Source organism: Hemicordylus capensis, chromosome 2 (assembly GCF_027244095.1).
Source record: "Hemicordylus capensis ecotype Gifberg chromosome 2, rHemCap1.1.pri, whole genome shotgun sequence".
Classification (NCBI taxonomy): Eukaryota; Metazoa; Chordata; class Lepidosauria; order Squamata; family Cordylidae; genus Hemicordylus; species Hemicordylus capensis.
The window spans coordinates 138,243,723-138,263,544 of NC_069658.1; positions in this window are offsets into that span (position 1 = coordinate 138,243,723).

Sequence of the window (19,822 nt, forward strand, 5' to 3'; positions counted from 1 at the left end):
AAAGGCGGCACTTGCTGTTTGTTGTTGACTTTTCTACTTTTGCTCTTATTGCATTTGTTCTTAGTGCCTGTTCTTGTGCAGCCAATATTAAACCCTCTGTTTCTTTCTTCAAGTTGCCATCCTTAGGCCATTGCCAGGTCTTGGTGATGTTTGATTTTCCAGTTATATTGTGCAAATATTGTCCATGCAGTGGCTTATTTTTCCATCTTTCTGCTCGGTTCTTGACTTGTTCTTTCTTGTAGGCCTGCTTTCTTTCATTGGTGTTGAATAGTTTCTCGTTCTTGATCATTTTAAGTGCATCTTCTTCACAGTCCTTGATATATTCTTCAAGGCCTCTTTTCTCCTCCTCTACTGTTTGATGGACTTGCAGCATTCATCTTCTACCTGAGCTGCGAGGGAGGTATAGCCTATCGACATCACTGCGGGGGTGCAGAGCATGATTGATAGTCATGATTTTCCTGGTCTTACGATCTAGCATCTCTCGCTCTACCTGGGTCCAGTCTATTATTCCTGCACTGTACCTGATAATAGGTATAGCCCAGGTGTTTATGGCTTGTATGGTGTTCCCACCACTGAGTTTGGACTTTAGGATTTTTCTAACTCTCCTGATGTATTCACTTCCAATTTTTCTTTTAACTTCATTGTGTGCAATGTTATCAGCCTGGAGAATGCCCAAGTATTTGTAATGTTCTTTCTCTTCCAGATTCTTGATGTTGCTTCCATTGGGCAGTTCTATTCCTTCTGTTTTTGTTATTTTCCCTCTGTTCCTTATTAATGCAGCACACTTGTCTATTCAAAATTCCATTGCTATATCACTACTGAATATACGGACAGTGTTTAGCAGTGATTCAATTTCTGATTGGGACTTTCTATACAGCTTCAGATCATCCGTGTAGAGCAGATGGTTTATTTTACTTGATAATTTAGATGTTTGGTATCCAAGGCCTGTTTTGTTTTTGAAAGTGGGGTCATGGCGATTACAAACAACAGAGGGGATAGTGAGTCCCCTTGGAAAATGCCTCTTCTAATGCTAATCTGTCCAAGTGTCTCGCCATTGATTGTTAACTGTGTACTCCACATGCTCATTGCCTTTTTTATAAATACCTGAATGTTTTTGCTGAAACCAGTTGTTTCTAAACATTTTAGTATCCATGTGTGAGGCAATGAATCGAAGGCTTTCTTGTAGTCAATATATGCAACACTTAGATTGGTTTTTCTTCTCTTGCAATTTTCTAAAATCATTTTGTCAATCAGCAGCTGGCCTTTTGTGCCTCTGGTGTTTGGGCAATTTCCTTTCTGTTCAACTGGAAGCTGTTTGTTAGTTAATAAGTGTTGCATCACTTCATCTGCTATTATTCCAGTTAATAATTGGAACATGGTTGGCAGACAGGTTATCGGTCTATAATTACTTGAAATGCACCTTTTGCTGGGTCTTTCATGATGAGATGAGTTTTCCCAGTTGTTAGCCATTGTTCAATATCACCGCCTTGCAAAATGTGATTGAACTGTTTTGATAGTTGTTTATGAAGGCTTGTTAGGTGTTTAAGCCAAAAGCCATGCAGTTCATCGTCGCCTGGAGCAGTCCAATTTTTAATTTTCTTTGATCTTTCACTTATTAATTCTGGTGTTATTATTAGATCTTGCATTTGTTGGTTACATTTTTCGACCTCTTTCATCCAGCCTGCTTTTTTATTATAATCTATTGGATTTTCCCATAATTTCCCCCAGAATTGCACTGTTTCTTCTTTATTTGGTGTTTCTAGGTTTCTTGCAGTTTCTTCTTCTATGCTTTGGTAGAAACGTCTCTGATTCGACTGGAATTGGAGATTCTGCCTGTGTTGTGTAGTTCTGGCTTCATATCTGCTAATCTTCTTTGACACTGATGTTATTTGCTGCTTTATTATTTCCAGGACTTCTTTAATTTTCCTTGAATCTAGGTGGTATTTTTGGATCAGATACTGTTTGGTGTTTTCATTCTTCAGCTTCTTGTCTTTCATATCTTTCAATTTACTATCATCTGATCTAAGCCTGGAGATTTTATTTTCTAATCGAATCTTCCATTTAGGTGATGTACTGCTTTCTTTTTTGACAGGTCCATTGATCTTATATCCGAGCTCTTGTGTTTTATTGTTGCTGCACTGTACATTAGTTGGTTTGTTTCTTGCAAATTATTGGTTATTATTCTGCAAGTGCAGCATTGACATCTTTTAATACCTGAGCGAATTGTTTTTTGGCAACTGTTTTTAGAGCTGGAAGTCGAACCTTGGTGGTTGTTTGGTTCATGTGCTCAGTTATTTTTTGCTTTAGTTCTTGTTGCTTTTCTGTTAAACGGCATTTGGGTTTTTGAGGTGAAGGCAAAGGGGAGGTTGCCTGGTTTTGATTTTGAAACAGTTCAGCAACAGTGGCATCCTCTATTTCCAACACCTCCTCCACCTGCGCCTGAGCAACTGCTTCAGTTGGTGGTAATTCTTCTCCCATGTCTTGAGCCCGTGTTGCTCTTTACAGTTCTTCTAGCTCAACTCCTGTGAATACTTTATTTCTTATTATGAATCTTCTCTGGTCTGCTAGCCTTTGTTCTGTTATTCCTGTATCTGGATGCTTCTCTTTCCAAATTTGGTACATTCTTTTAAAATAACCTCTTCTAGTTGGACTAGACTTGTAATAGCAGATCATTATTTCCTTGTTGGCATTTTTCGTATATTTTTTTCGGTTAAGTGATGTTTCTTCCAGTAACTTTGCTGGAAGTTGCTCTCACCTTCTTCAGAGCACGCAAGCCCCACAACCACGCCAAGGTAGTGCCTCACTGGGGGTGGTGCCGTGACTTATTATTGTTGTTGTTGTTGTTGTTGGACTAGACTTGTAATAGCAGATCATTATTTCCTTGTTGGCATTTTTCGTATATTTTTTCCGGTTAAGTGACGTTTCTTCCAGTAACCTTGCAGTCTCCAGCCCTGGTTGCTCAACTGAACATAGGAAACTGCCATATAGTGAGTCAGACCATTGGTCTATCTAGCTCAGTATTGTCTTCACAGACTGGCAGCAGCTTCTCCAAGGTTGCAGGCAGGAATCTCTCAGCCCTATCTTGGAGAAGCCAGGGAGGGAACTTGAAACCTTCTGCTCTTCCCAGAGCAACTCCATCCCTTAAGGGGAATATCTTGCAGGGCTCCCACATCAAGTCTCCCATTCATATGCAACCAGGGCAGACCCTGCTTAGCTATGGGGACAAGTTATGCTTGCTACCACAAGACCAGCTCCAAGATGCTGTGTCCTGTAGCCCACTTGCCACCAGATGTCCAGGGACTCCAGTTCCTGGTGCGGTCCTTGTTGACCCGGGTTATGACCAATCCGGTATAGATTTATTAAAGTTACGTCTCACCATATTGTTGATGGGAAAGGCACTCTTCATCTGGCTCCTCTGGTGAGACCTGTCCAGTATGGTTGGACCTCTGACATAGCTCTCACCTTCTTCAGAGCATGCAAGCCCCACAACCATGTCAAGGTAGTGCCTCACTGGGGGGAATTATTTATTTATCATCATCATCATCATCATCATGTTGTGACTTTCTCAGTCTCCAGAAGCAGTGGCCAATGAAGTGGAATGGAGCTGCTGGGTTGCTGGTTTTAGTGGTGGTCATATGGCGGCCATAATCTTTCATTTTGGCTATTGATCTTGAACAAAGGGCAAATGTTAACTAGGAGTGCTGTTTCAGATTGGAGATGGGGGAACCTGAGAGAGATGCTCAGCTGGGCTTAAAGAGTTATCCTTGGATGTATTTAAAACTAAATTGCAAATGGAGAAAAAGAAACTCATTGGCCAACATCCTCACTAATCATACATGCATGCACTGGGAATAAACATGGTATTCTCAACCCAGAGGATTTCCAGAGCTCCACATGCATGGCGTGTGTGTGATTTTCACCAATTTCTTCTTTCCCTAGAAGTGCCCCATGCCACCTGAAAATATGTCCCTAAGGGCTGCATGACCCTCAGAGACATATTTTTAGGTGGAGCAGGGCACTTTCAGGGGAAGGAGAAATTGGTGAAAATTAATAAAAACCACAAAAAACTTGCGTGATTACCATTGCAGAGCTCTGGAAGCTCCACATAGTGAGGACATTTCTTCCCAGTGCACAGGTTCAAAAGTAGTGAGGATATCAGCCAGTGTATTTTAAGAGAATTTGTGTAACTTTTTAATAGCTCATCATAATTATGCCTTGTGATGATTACACAGTTAACCACCATTTTCTGGTAAAGCGCACCTAGAATGTAGGCCTGCTTTATTGTTTATAACCACAGGAAGCAGAGATGGCCAAAATACCTGAATGGAAACATTTTGCTACCTGTGGCAGAAAATTCACACACACAGGTTTTTTTTAAAAGGCTCTTCCAAATGTGTCACTTGAATCAGCCACTTTGCTCTGCCTATTGGCAAAGCCATTTGATAATCACCCAGTGTACTATACCAGCAGCTTGGTGCTCCTAAGGAATAATCTCATGTAGTCTGAAAACCAGAATGAATGGTTCCCACTCCCTAAATACCAACCCTGCCATGAGCCAGAATAAGATACTTTGATCACTCATTATTTATATAGGTCACTTGCTTTTTATTTTGCCATCATACAGGCTGTTCTTAAACATATTTGCTCAAAATTAAGTCCCACTGACAAGTTAAGTCAAAATTAGCCCACCGGTTGGCTGTAGTGTAGTCCTGGGGATTTTCAGAGAGGTGCTAGGCCTCACTTTATCTGTTATAAGATGTTTAGCCTGCTGAAGAATTGATATTTCTGTCCCCTTGATAGAGGTAATGGAGCATGCACAGAAAGACCTTAGGATTTCACTATGTTTCTGAAATAGATTGCAGAATGGATGAGTTGAGTGAGTGACACACAAAATAACAGCTTCTATCCATCGTGGACCAAACAAGTCAATTGACCCTTGGCAAAGAATCTCCATGGGTAGAAGGAAAAAGCATGACAACATGGCAGCTATGCACATTATCCCCACTACTGTCCTATACATGGAACATTTTGAGGACATGTCATGGGTTATGGAATCATCAAAAAGTTACATTTTTTGTGAAAAAAGAAATACAATACAAAAAGCCTGTCCGCTGAATTTTCCACTGATCATTTATTTTGGAGATCTAGTTACAAATATATCTTCATGACAATGAAAGGAAGCTCTCATCTGAGAAATCTACAAAACCTTGCTATTAATGAAGAGAGTTTCAAATGTACATAAGTTCAAATACTGTTTCATTCCTTTTGCCAGTAGTTCCTGTGGGTCATCTCGGTCAGTAGGGTGCAGCAAAGACCCTGCTTGTCTCTCTCTCTCTCTCTCTCTCTCTCTCTCTCTCTCTCTCTCTCTCTCACACACACACACACACACACACACACACACACACACGCACACGCACACATATACACACACACAATACTTCAGTATTCTCAATCCTTTATCCTCGAACAGTACACTAGAGGCTGACATTTAATACCCTGAGGATATAGATGTTTGAAAGCTGGTTATTGTAACAAAGGAAGCCATCCAAACTCTGCAAGACCGAATGGATCAGATAAAGCTGACACTGAGATAAATCTGTTTTACATCCTTTCGTGCAAAAGTTTCTGCTAATCTAAGTAGTTATAGCTTTTGCAGAGCAAAAGGAAAGTGGGAGGTGGGAGGATACTGTACATTAAGCTAAGCGGCAAGTTTGCAGTTAGCCAACATCTTGCCCCAATTTGTAATCACCCAAATAAAACATTCATTTCAAAGATGATCATGTCCCCCTGGGATCTTGAATGGTTGGTCTTCATCAATAGGGCAATATCAAAAGGAAGGAGAGAAATAAACTAACTTCAAGACCATATATGTCAGTTTGGGCTTAGGTTAGAAGCCTGCAGCCAAATATCTGGCTGGTTCTTTCAGTTCAGCATGCGAATTTGAGTCTTCCATACCCCTGCAGCAGTTGGTCATGTATCCCCTCTGCTCATTCTCTCTCAGTTTTCTATTCCTCAAGGTCAGAAAGGGAGAGTGGTAGACTAGAGACAGGAATCTGCAGGGACCCTCAGATTCCTGCCTCTAGTCTCCCACTCTCCCTTTCAAACTCCTGGATCACTTTATTTCCTAGGCCCCTGTTTATTCTACCCCTTCCTTTCCTAGGACCTTCTGCCTGCCCTTTCAGATAAACTGTACCCAGTGATCAGAGCAGCTCAATCAATGGCAGCCAGAGGTCCTTCCGATTACCCAGCCCCTCTATGACAGCCACTGTCACAGCCACTGTGCAGACATTCCTGTCGCTGGCAGAGGTTTCACCACCACCACTACGTAATCTCTGAGAGCACTATTACAATATAGATGTTGTTCAGTCCTTGTCTTCAGCTTCTGCATAGATACATACCCACCTACCTACCAACCAACCAACCAAGCCTGCAATCCTGTTAGCCTGCTTTAAGATCCCATTGACTTCAAGAAGTTTGTGGGGGGTGGGGGCTGAAGCCCTGTCTTCGATACCAACTTCTCATTAGTTCATATTTTTATTGCCAGATTGAACTTTCATGCAGGAGCCCAAAGCACTCATTTGCACAGATGGCAACACAATCCTCATGAGACTGATGACTCTGAAGATTAGGGGCAAGGTGCAAAATGTTAACATTCTTGCTCAAGAGAAACACAGGAGTGAAAGAAAATATGCTATGTATACATTTTGGCGCGTGTGTGTGTGTGTGTGTGTGTGTGTGTGTGTGTGTGTGTGTGTGTGGTGTGTAGGTGTTTTCTCCATGCATCGAAGCTAGAGAGAAAAATCCCTCATGCTGCCAATGAATGATACACATTTACTTTAGATTCTTTTGTATGTCAACTGTTCATGCCTCAGGTACTTAACCTTTACTTTAAAAACATAGTTCAGAGCCTAGCCTTGGAGGTGGAAGGGGGAGGAGGTAGTATTCTTATGAATCTTCGCTTAACAAAGGCACTATTATAAGGAGGTGCAATGGTAAGAGGCTGAATGGTATTCATTGTTTCAGGTTTCAGAGCCTCCATACATCTGCTGCCTGTCAAAGGCAGATACTGTGTTCATAAAGCAAAGTGGTCTCCCGGCAAAGAGGTCTCTATGCTGTGGCTCAGACAGCCACACTATGCAAGATGTTCCGCCCTGGGATAGAAATGTTCTTATTAGCGGAAAAGCTGAGTATTTAAATCACTCTTTGTTAATAAGAGTAAGAAGAAGAAGCATTTCTGCAGTGTTTTAGAACTGTCATCTTTAACTGCTAACAAACGCAGGACCAGTAAATGTTTTGTGGATCAAATGCTGGATTTAGATCAAGGGGATCCAGATGCAGATCCCCTTTTCTCACTGGGTGACCTTGAGCCAGTCACTATTTCTCAGCTGACCCTGCCTCACAAGGATGTTGTAGCAATAAAATGGGAGGGATGACAGCATGTTAAACACCCTAAGATCTTGGGAGGTTCAAATGCCGTTTGAAATGATATTTGAAAACGGTAATAAATGGTATTTGAAAATGGTAATAAACAGTATTTGAAAATGAAATGGTATTTGAAAAAAGCAATAAATAAATAAATAAAATTATAAAGTATAACAATAACAGCAATAAATATGCAACATGAGCCTACTTCTAATTTCCCTCCCCCATCTGCATTGATCTCTGTTTTCCCCTGGCTAAGGTGACTATGCACGAAAGAGATAAGGTCTCCTGTACCATCAATTATATACAAGAAAAAATGTTGGCAGGTGCAGCTAATCACACAAAGGTGAGAAAAATTGCACCTTCTGATATTCTCTTCCTCCCAGTAATTGAAAGGGAAGAAGCTCTGTTTTCCTTTTGGTTTCTAACTCTCCTGTTCACACATCCAAATATTTGTAAGCTCAAAATATTTGTAGGCTCAATGTATGGAGGAGAGAGCAGGATTGTGGCCACTGACTCTGCCCCTACATGTTCAGTAAAAGGCCTGTATAGAGCCATACATACATATACAATGAATGACATGTATGACGCCTATCCTGTGTGTCTGTGAACCTTGTAAGTGGTACGGCCCCTCCCTGGTCATGTACAGAGAGCCCTGCCCACCTACAATTGGGGGCCCTGTGTTTTCCCCAGCTGTGCCACAGATCTGTTACCAAAACTCCCCCAAGGTGCTGGCTAGACACCTCAACTATGCTTTTTGGCTCAAAGTGGGGAAATTAGCTTGGCTTGAGGGAGCAGTTTGGTTCCAGTATCCATTTGAGCAAGTTTTGGCGTATTGGAAAAACAAGGAGACAGGAATATAGTTCAAAGGCTTTAAAACAGGTAAAATGGGGGTTTTAGTTAGGCAATGCAATTAACCTTGGCTAATATTATACCTATGAGTCTTACTGAAAATAATTTAGCTAAAGTCCAAATTAAGAGTGAATCAGGTTGGCTAAGACTCTTAGACCTTGGCAGGAAAAGTGCTTGGGAAGCAAGGAGGGAGACAGAGAAGGGAGATAAACAGCAAGGAGACTTAGAAGGGCAAGAAGTTAGTTTACCTATCCTTCCCAGGCAAGCTGGTTCATTCGTTGTACATTGGCAGGGAGGCTTCCTCTTGGGGGAACAGGCAGGAAAGCAAAGAAGGGGAGCAAGGAGCAAAGGGTTACAACTTGTGTGGATAAGAGTCTGTAGGATAGTGATCCAAACAGATTCTGAGGCCATGTGATTTGGATAGAGATAGATATACCTTGAAACATGCCCTGAGGCAGTTTCCAAGCCGTTCTGCTTGGATGGCAGTTTTCATGAAAGACAAAGAAATCTATTGCCATTCAAACTTAATCACGCTGAAGGTAGCTTGCCCAACACAGAAGCTATGTAAATGTGATGTATGTGGTGAATACTGTACTTGGTTGAGTCCTTACCAGCTAATTTGTTGATTCAGAATGGGTTTGGGAAATGTGCCACTTTATCTGCGTTACTCCCTTGGGAGTAACTGTTATCTCTTTTAAACGAGGAGATTCCTCCCATCCATTAGTTGCCTTTGATGTAGGGTCTGAATAGCCTGGTGTTCCTCTTTAGAGAGTGCAGGCACATCCCCATTTTGGACTGCCTTGATAGTTTTGAAGGCATGCTGCCAGAATAATCTGTACCGTCAACCTGCTTTGAGCCAAGAGTCAAGTTATTTTGACTAGGCTGAGTAGAGTGGGTACTAGGATCATGAGCTCATGATCCAGTGTGATTGAGATATTTGGGTAGGGGGTGTTCTCTGGGCTACCCAGAAACATGGCACCAGAGTCTCCACATACAGTTGTATGTGCACATGGCTCTGTTCAGGCCACCATTATAGAAGGAAACTTGAATAATACACTGCTCTGTCTGCCAAGAAAACCCTGTGCACTGCAGGGTTCCATTTAAGATGCTTGTTCATCCTGTTAATTCAGAATGCTCACCCAGCCGTTGCTGCTGTCTTGTGTGAAAAAACCACATATTCCACAACACACATAATACTTCCTAACAGTTCTGCATTGCAGGGGAAGAATGAGACTGGAAAGCTTGTCTGCCATTACTGATCTTCTCATCATCTTCCAAGAAACTTCTGGATTCTCCTCAGGCATAGTTGGAAACTCACTGATGTATGTTAATGCCACGGATAGTATTTATTTATCAGTTAGGTGAATTGAAATATTGACAACAGGGGTTGTTTATATAAAGCACAGACTGATCTGCCAAGGTATTCTTGATACCCTATTGATAATTTTCTTTCTAAGATGAGATGTAAAATTCACCCCCAGTAAGAAGCATAAAAATTCTCCATTATTTTTTAATGAATTACTAAACTACAGTATAGTATATTCTTACTAAGTGCTATACTATAGAATTACTTACTATAGTAATAAGAGCTTCTACTAAAATAATGGAAATACACTAATACACTCAAACTGGAAAATTGGTTGGTTGTTTTTTTAACAAATGAATTTATATCTGTTTTCATAAATAAATCTTAGTTTTATTTAATGGTTCTTTGTTTTGCTCTGGGTGTTCAAAACCTCTTTCCTAACCTCACAAAAGCTTTCACTGTGTGGAAATACTTGATGGTCAGAAAGTGAACTGAATTAAGTAAGAAAGGAATGCACAGAATTATGTCAGCTTTATTTGTAATTAATTTCCAGGAACTTGTGTCTAGAAAGAAGAGGGTTAGGTGGTAACAATTACTTAGTTTGGCCCCAGCACAACATGTGGTGACCCGACTCTCAGACATGAGTGTTAAAAGTCAGCACAGAAAGGTTCTGATAGATCACCCATAGGTTCTGTAGATAAGGTCCCTGGACCCATGACAGACAACAGACAACCATGGAGTTAGGATGCTCCACAGTACTATGCCTTTTGATGCTGCATCAGTATCCTCTAAGGCACACAGGAGAGAGAGAAAACAAAGGAAATACAAATGATCTCAACTACTGTTCTATTTGTAAAAGATAGGAAGGCAAGATCCCCAAAAATACATTATATCATTTGCTATAGTTCACTATTGCATGGATATGATAAATATAGCTACTGAGTGGCTTAAATAGTAATTTTACTAACGTACCACGAGCTTTGGATCTCAAGCTCCTCTCCATGGCAAGTGCATGGAATTGCTAAATACAGTTAATGTCTGGGCTGATCTCATTTTTAACACAGGATGCTAATCCTTGTCAAATTCCTCGTGGGCTCTTTTCTTCCGAGAGATACTGCTGTCCCTCAGTGACCTCTTTGCAGCATGTCATTAAATGCCTCCACCCTCTGTAAATTACAGCACTTAGAAACCTCCCAGTTTAGCATATAAAAAGCCAGAGAGGGGTGTTTCCCCACTGCCATCACCGCCGCCACCACCACCACCACCTCCACTGTAGGCTGCCATGGGATGAGGTGTGATGAAAATCCCATACAGGCTGAACTGTACTTCCCTAATCAAATGGGTGTAACAGATGGCTGCTGGAGCAAGTCATCACAATGGAAATATCTGCAGTTCTCATGGTAACGGATTCTGCCAGGTCTGAGGGATTTGCTGTTTTCCAGGACATCTGAGCTGAAATCTCTTTCGAGCTGTCTAGCAGTCTCAGCCTCGCTCTCTCAGCATGATGGAGATAGAGTTGAAAGGTGGAGCCTGATTTTACATTCCAACTGTGATTAAAGACACAAAGCACTCCCATACAGAATCAATACCAGGCTACAGATTCATTCTGCGTTATCTAGAACCTCATTAGCCGTTTGGGCAGAATAGCAGGAAAATTATCATATGCAGGCAAAGGGGCATGGGTGGGGAGAAACAAAGAGAGAACGGAGAAAGCATGCATATGGGGAATTAGGATGCACAAGACGTCACCTCTTAATAAAGATATGGAGCAATATTAAAACTAGCAGTCGTTTCCATCTCGTGGCAGCATGTCAAGATTACTTAGCAAAGGAGGATGAAACATCTGGCCTAAGATGAAGAAAAAAAGATGTCAAATTTCCAAAGCATTAAATAAAATCTATGAAAGGAAGGGGAAAGAAACAGATAAACAAATGTGCCTCTCAGTATTAAGCAAGAGCCTGTGACAGACATCTTCATAATGTGCTTGCAATCAAGAAATTTGCTTTCTAATAAGGTGTGCATATGGAGGCAGTGGGCTTTAATTACTAAAGACTGGCAGTAAGCCCGCAGAATTCTGTTAAAGATTCCTTAGTTTTCTTCTCTCCATTCCTAATTGCATTTCTTTGCAGCAGGACCAAATTAAACACACACACACACACACACACTTCTTGTAAAGTCTTTTCCTTCCACTCCCAATTCATCTCAAGAGATAAAGAGATGCATGCAACTTCCTTTGCTGTGGTACCTGCTGGAATCCATACACAGGAGTTGATTCACAGCTGCCTATTTCTCTTGAGTATTGGAGCTGGGAGATCAGACAATACAGAAGAATTCAGCCAGGCTTCCATACAAAGAAGGCCGTAAGCTAGGCAATGTGAAAAGGGGTGAGGGAACCTCTACAGGCTAAAGGCAGTAACCTCGCTAGCTTGCTGATCCACCTCATTGTCCCTGAGGGCACTATAACGTTAAACATAAAGAACATCCAGAGGCAGGGAGAATGCTCTCCCAAAGTGTACAAGAGGATATCTTTTCTTCCCATATACACAAGAAGGAACAGGCAGACAGAGAAGCATTCCTCCTGATATGATAATTTTCTATATGCGGAATTATTTTTGTGTGTGAAGGAACCCAGAACCATGGTTTCCCCCTCCTACATTCTGAATTGGAACCGTTCAGGAACAGGTTTGCTACCACATCTGTTTGTGAAAACCAGGCCATTGTTATAAAGCTGAAAGAAATTACATCATTTGTTGATGTGTCTGTAAGTTTAAACTATGATTAATAAGAACAACTACCTCAAAGAAAAACCAAAAATAACAAGGTCACACATCTATTTCAACATGTTTATGCTACACAGATATTTGTGTATAGCATAAACATATCAAAATATAGTACGTGACCTTAGCCCTCTTCAGACATTGTGTTGTAAGTGTATACAGGTTTCTGTACACATGTACACGTTTTTGTGTGAATGACTGTTCATGTGTTCCTTTTAAAAGTAAACTTGGGTACAAGGCTTCTGAAATGAAGGTTACATGTAGGAAATGTATTGCTGTACATGGGTTTAACATGTGAATAACTGTATGTGCGTACAGATCTGTACATTCATACACTGTACGCAGATTACATGTGCATTGAACATAATGTGTGGCTCTTGATAATGTCTGAGGAGGAAAAGCAAAAGGTATTCTTACAGGCTATAATCACAGAAATAAATTCTAGAAGAGTTGTCATACGAATCTGTTGAGGTGAAAATAACAGAGGCCTGGGACTCCTTGGAAACTTTTTTTTAAAGTGCATTTGTTGGCAAGGTCCTATTTCCAGGCTCTTAATGGAGCTAAGCAACCTAGGTTCTATAGACTATATGACAGAGGTATGACTGTATCTGACATTTCCATACGACAGCTTGCAACACACTACATTTTAGCATCTAAGGTACTACAGAGCCTATTCTAGAAGACCAATGCAATACTGCACTCCCAACACTTGGGTATATCTTTAACCAGTTAGAAATCTCCACTGGAGATTGCCTTGAAATCACAGGAATGCAGAGTAATGCTAACAATATAAAGACATCTGTTATGAGTGAAAATATCTTTAGGTTAGATCTGAAGTACTATAATTCACTTCAAACAATCAAGGACAACACTATACTGTTATGGCCCTAGTTGCTCACATTGAGGAAGAATTTCCTTCTCTGTGATCCTAAGGTACAGTAAGGTAAGACACAGATGAGGTGGGGCAAATTATAATATGGTCTTACCACATGACCTTCTTTGTCTTGTTCCAGTCCCAAAGCAATTTGTTTGTTAAACTGACTGGTTATTTCGTGGTACCCTGCTTTAGCTCAGTTGCAATTCCCAATGCCTGATGCCCCACTGCAGGCTCATAGTCTGATGCTTTCATATATGTGGCTAACCTACTCTGGAACATTCCTACGCAGAGCCTATGGACACCCAAGGGGCTCTAGTGGGCTTGGCCCTCCAAAATATAGTCCAGGTCCTTGCCCTGAAATTTCAGCATGCATTGTTTATTCAAAGAAACATACTGTCGTTCTTCAAGTCATATATGGAGCTGATTCAGACAAGACACTGGCTGGACACCCAATAACAATGGGGCCATGCTGAGGATATATCCACTTTGACATCACCAGAGGATGTCCCAAAGCACTTGCAGAACGTCCTTTAATTGCATGAGGGGGATATTCATTTGAATTGTTCCTCTACACATACTCCAAACACCAGTATTTGAAGTGTGTGCAGAGAAGTGACTCAGATGAACACCCCACTCACACGATTAAGGGACGCCCCTAGAGCATGTCAGGTCTTCCTCCAATGATGGCCTGACATGCTTTCAGCACAATTGGGTCTTTATCACATGTGCAGCCATTATCTCATCTGAAACAGGCAGGAAGGCATTCTACCCAACTAGAGGCCTGCAGTCAAATATTTGTTAAAGTTAATTACGCTTGCCTCTTCAGTTCTTGGCCATGTGTGTCTATCCATCCTCTCTCTCAGTTTCCCCTCATAACTCTGGAACACGCCGCCCTCACCCCCCCAGAAGTCCCCATCTCCTAACCCACCTTGCTTCCCTCCATTTACTGTTGTCTGCCTTTCAAGGCCCTTGGCTCCTGCTTTACCAATAGGGCTGGTTTAGGGGCCAACATTGTTGGACAGGTACTAAGAGCCTCGGGATGTGCATGAACTAGTTTGTGTTCTCCCGGGAGGGCGAGTTGCTTTAAGGGATGGGGAAGGTGCTATCTACCTGTCAGCCCCTGCCCCACATCAGCCATGAGTATGACGATGCTGATCGGGGCTCTAAGCAAACATGCTGCAGCCCAGCGCACCCACTTTTTTTGAGAGCTCTGTTGGAGGGGGGCGGCAGGGGAGGGACTGATAGGTAGGCAGCACCTACCTGTCCCTTAAAGGCAGTGCCTGTCTGTCCCTTCCCTGTCCCTCAAAGCAACCCCCCGCCCTTTGAACCAGTTCAAATGCTGGCAGACCAAACCCACTTGGTGCTCCAGGACAGGAGCACCAAACAGGTTCCATGGACATTCCTCTAAGAGCAAGAGCCCTCAAAAGGGCCCACTGGCAATCCCCAAGGATCCCCTCTATGTCCTTTACTTTTTGTGGTGGTGGCAGATTAACTCTCTCCGTGCCCATCCAGGATGAAGTAGGGGCTATTCTTACAATCGCAGAAAATCGGGCTAGCCTCCGCTAGCCCCATTTTCTGAGATCAAGAGAACCACCGGGCTTGGCTGCGAGCCCGGTGGTTCTAGAGCGGGTAACCCACTCAAGAACCCCTGCCCTAAAATGCAGGTTTGCGGAGCGAGCACTCCGCAAACCTGGTTTTGAAGATCGTGAATAACCGCTGTGCGGCTTCGCACCATGCCTACTCATGAGGAGACCCCCGGAGGGAAGGCGAAAATCTGCCTCCCTGCTCCGGGGGTCTTGCCAGCATGCATGCTCACGCAGGGCATGCTGGAGCTTGCGGGGGCCTCCGCTCCCCCCAGCCCCCTGCGGCTCCATTACAGAGCCAGCAATCATGTGGGCGGCCAATATGGCCGCCCAGGACTCCAGCCATGCTCGTGTGCGGGGAGAGCGGGCTCAGCCCGCTCAGCACCCCAAACCGGGTCTCACTGATCATGAGACCCGGCTCGTAGTCTCCCTGAAACCAAGGTCTTCCTGAAACCTGGAGCCTGCCCTGTTTCATAAGACCATATTTTATCTATCCAGTGCTGACAGGTTATCAATTTTGAATCCTCTTCCCAGAGCCTTCATATTTTTTTCCCCATTTTTATTCAGAACCCTTAGGACAGGGGAGGGGGCAAGGAGGGAGAGGGAGAGGGAGGGACTTCAACTTTAGCCATCTCTTGCACACCTCCTCTTTCCCTCAGGCAGCAGCAATGCCAGACTTCCCCTCACATCAACTGCCCCTCAGAACAAATATAAGACTCCCCACTTTCCTGCTCCCTTCTCTCTATCTTGCAAAAAAAAAAAAAAAAAAGCACCTTCCCACACACAACTCCACGCCACCAGGAGCACTTTTTGATGATGGAAGCAGCCAGGAAAATGAAATGCAATATTGAATCCTCAGTGCACAGTAAACTAGTTCCTACCTTCCATTGCTCTAGGCAGTAAGAGCAAAGGCACTGGCTGACATAATGTGCAATGAACATCTGCCTTTTAGCAGAATGTACATACAGTTGTGTAGGACCACTCTTGCACAAAATGCAAGAATTGCGCAAGAGCAGTTGCAGAATGGACGGCCATTATCCAATGGCCATCCATCGTGCAACTGTATTTTGCGCAATTCTTACATTTTGCACAATGGCATTCCTGCACAACTACATCTGCATGCATGTTCTGTTAAAAAACAGACAGAGCCTTGTGCAGTACACCAGCCTTTGGAAAGACTGACAAGTGAGAAAAATAGACCTGCTTCTTTTTCCTCCACTGCAGGTATTGGATCAATGACGAAGAAGAAATTCTGTACTTTCCTCTCTCTCTAGCAATCATTTTGCTCCAGCTGGCTATAGCTGCATTATTTTTCAGGTGGGCAGGGAGAGGCACTAGCTGTCCTGGTCTGACAACAAATTGGTGGGCACATGGCATATATTTTCCTGGCTCAAGAACAAATGGGTATGTACTTGGCAGCTCCAAAAGTAAATTATACGCAAACTGTTTCATACATTAAATGAATGTTCGTAATGTTCATGGAAGCATATTACAAGATTTGTATTTAGACATTTACTGTTCCACCATGATTTATGAGGTCTCTCCTTCATGTACCCCAGGCCCTCAGTGTACTCTTAAATTCTCCAATATGAGAGCATTCCAGGCTATGGACCTGCCCGGCATGCTGGCCAAATACACCCAATCCCTCAAATCAGCACTGAGCAACCCAGGCTCTACATTTGTGAATGAACCGGACATGTGGTTGACTCTCAGACACTCTCTGTCTGCACAATATCAACAGTTGTAAGCTTAATAGTTGGCACCTTTCGAGGTAAGAAGCTTTGCATCAGGAAGGAGCTTCAAAAAGGGATAAAGAATGTGTTTTTTAAACAACAGACAGCAGCCAACACCTTATATGTATTAACCGAGCTTGAAAATATAAATATGTTTCATTCTCCAACTCTAGAGGCTAATGTTCAAGCAGCAGGAGATTTAACTATATGGTTCAGAAATGTCAGGAAAAAGAAACCTGAAAGAGTATAATTGGGAAATGGAGAGAACTAGTCATATCTGAGAAAGAAAACTTTATTTCTGCCGCCTGAACAATGCTAAACTCTTACGTGTATTTTGTCCTCCTCTCTCAATAGCAACCATGAGGGGCACTGAACCAAACTGGAACTAGGGCATAAGCAGAGGGGGCTTTAAAATGCTGTCTCTGCTATGGTTCTAATCCAGATAGTACATACACACAGAGCTATGTGACTTAAAAGAGAAGCTCCCATTGCCACTAACTTGCTGAGCCTCTGGTAGCTTCCCAGTTGTGAAGGGAATGTGTTTAATCTTCCCCACAACACACACACTTTTTTAGGCTGCACATTGTTCAGCATGCTCTTTACTTTTTTATTTGTCTACACATGCATATGGATCAGTTTCCAACAGGGAGACCTGAGAGTTCCTTAGAAAAGAGGCGCTTAGCTCTGCCTCCCAGATCCATGCAACAGTAAAGACAGGGGCGTAGCAAGGTTGGAGTGGGCCCAGAGACAAGATTTTAAAATGCCCCCCCCCAAGTCCAGGGCCTCCGCACACCCCAGGCCCCCAAGGATTTAAGTCTGATATTCCAAAATAAGTATGCTGCCTGCAAATACATTTCACTGAATACACACACACACACGTCACAATATATAGTGATATACCTTGAGTACTATACATTTGTATTACTTTTAATGCCTAGAACACACTAGAAAGATGAATGATTAAAATGGGCCCCTCGCTGCAGATTAGCAAAGGAGACTTTCAACCATGCAGGGTGAACCTATGTTTGTTTTCCCAGAATTCTGAACAAATTCAGTCAAGTTTGATTGCAGGAGGTTTTTCACAGGAGGCTTTTAAAGCCCTTTAAGACACATCTCCTCTGGAATGGAGGTGCTGCATTCACATGTTGGCCAGATTTACCCTGAAGTCCCTGCAAGTTATTGGGGAGCAGTTCACACACAAGAAAAATAAAATAAAAGCACCACACATGCTTCACAGTTCTCACTCAGACCTTCTGGGTTGCAAAACAACTTGAACATAAGTGCATTTATAAATAAATAAATGAATGAATGAATGAATGAATAAAATTAATAAAATACTGTTCCAGAAGTTTTTGCAATTTTCTGCCATGAAACAAGCCACTTATAGGACTTTTTAGATAGTTTTTTTTAAGTCAGCAAATTTTCCAAGCTGTTTCAAAATAAATATTCAGAGACTTCTCGGTCCCTCCCCCCGCCCCCATATCCAAGCCCTATGGCAAGCAGATCCCTATATATGGGGCGGGGGGGGGGGCGGGAAAGGTAACCACAAAAAGGAGTTCACACTCTACCTGGCAAATGCTGGTCTAGGTTAAGCAGGGCAGCAAGGGGTCTTCTGCTACAGAGAACACTCTGGCTGCCTCCTCCTTCCTTCCTTGCTTGGGCCCTACTCGAGTTCAGGCTTCACTGCGGCCTACACGGAGGCCTCCGTGGAAGCCCCGCCCACCCGCCGATCAGCTGAGAGGCGGGAGAAAAGGAGCTCTTTGCAGCTTGCCTGCTGCTTCGATTGCGGGCCAGCAGAACAAGCAGGAGAGACGGCGAAGAGGGCAAGTGGCTGAGAGGCTATGGGGCTGGGCAGGGGGCAATGGGGAGTCACATGAGGTGCCTCTGGGGTGCCCCTCCAGGCAGTGGGGCCCCCAGACAACTGTCTCCCCTTGCCCTATCATTGTTACGCGCCTGAGTAAAGAGGAAATCGACAAACTCATTCTGTCTTCTTTCATACCTGTTGTAGTAAGCCAGCTCTCGTTTTTCAATATCTGGCAAGGTGACAGGATTCTAAAAGGAGCTCAAGATATCACTAATAAGTGCAGGAAAGGAGAGTGCAATTAAAAATGGCAAAGACCACTCCATAAATAAGTGCTTCCTATGGAGAAAGATTATTATAGAGACCTCTGGGCTTTCAGCCTGAAATCAAATAACTCTGAATGGCCCACGTGGACATTTAATGTGAGGGTGGGTGGAATCTCTCTATTCTAAGCTTCCAGATTGTGAGAGAAATAGGATTTGCTTCTGACCTCACCTACTGTCAGTTTAAATCAACAAAATGAGCGTGGCTTAGAACTGCTGGGCATAACTTTTTCTGTTATCAAGGTTCCTCACACACACACACGTATGCACGCTCAGTTTAATACTCTTCTCTTAACTGGGAGAGGATTCTGACTTGTTCAGCAAAATGTTTCCTCCTGGAATGTGTACCTACAATTTTTTTTCTTTCATTCTTCTGTGCACATTTCAAAGATCTCATCCACAGAGGGAAAATATAATTCACTTGAAAAATATTTTTCTTCTGCAAGAAACAAAATTGCTAGAAAGGAAAGCTATATAAAGCCCTTAATAGCTTGGGCTCATGGTATTTAAGGAAATGCCTCCTTCATCATGAAACCTGCCCGTCGTCTACTGAGATAATCAGAAGAGGCTCGTTTGATGGTGACCTGGAACTGGAACTTCTCTTTGGCTGTCCCAGGACTTTGGAATGGGCTTCCTGTCAGAATAAGAGTTTCCCCATCTCAAGCTGCCTTCAAGAAAGCCCTCAAGGCACATCTGTTTCTTCAGGCTTTTAGTTAAATGTGTGTGTGTGTGTGTGTATAGAGAGAGAGAGTTAGTTTATATGTTTGAAGTGTAGGATTTTTTTTTAGATCTTTGAATTTTATGTTAACCACCTAGAGAAGTTTTATTAGGTGGTTTATAAATCTAATAAATAAATAATAAGCTTAATAGCAGTTAGCATTTTTGTTCTCATTCATCATAAGTAGGTAGGTATTTACACTCCCTCTCATGAATAACAGACCACAACAGTATGGGGCTCATGGAAGAATCTCCGGCCTTCTTGCCAACGTAATGATTCAAAACTGAATCTTCCTGAAATTTATTTTCATAGCTTAAAGCAAAATTACGTAGCAAAGATAAAGTCTCAAACACAGAACTGTCTTCGGAAAGCTACTGAACCTTCTGGACTGCTTAAGGGGAAACCTATTGGATACAGTAGATTTATTTAT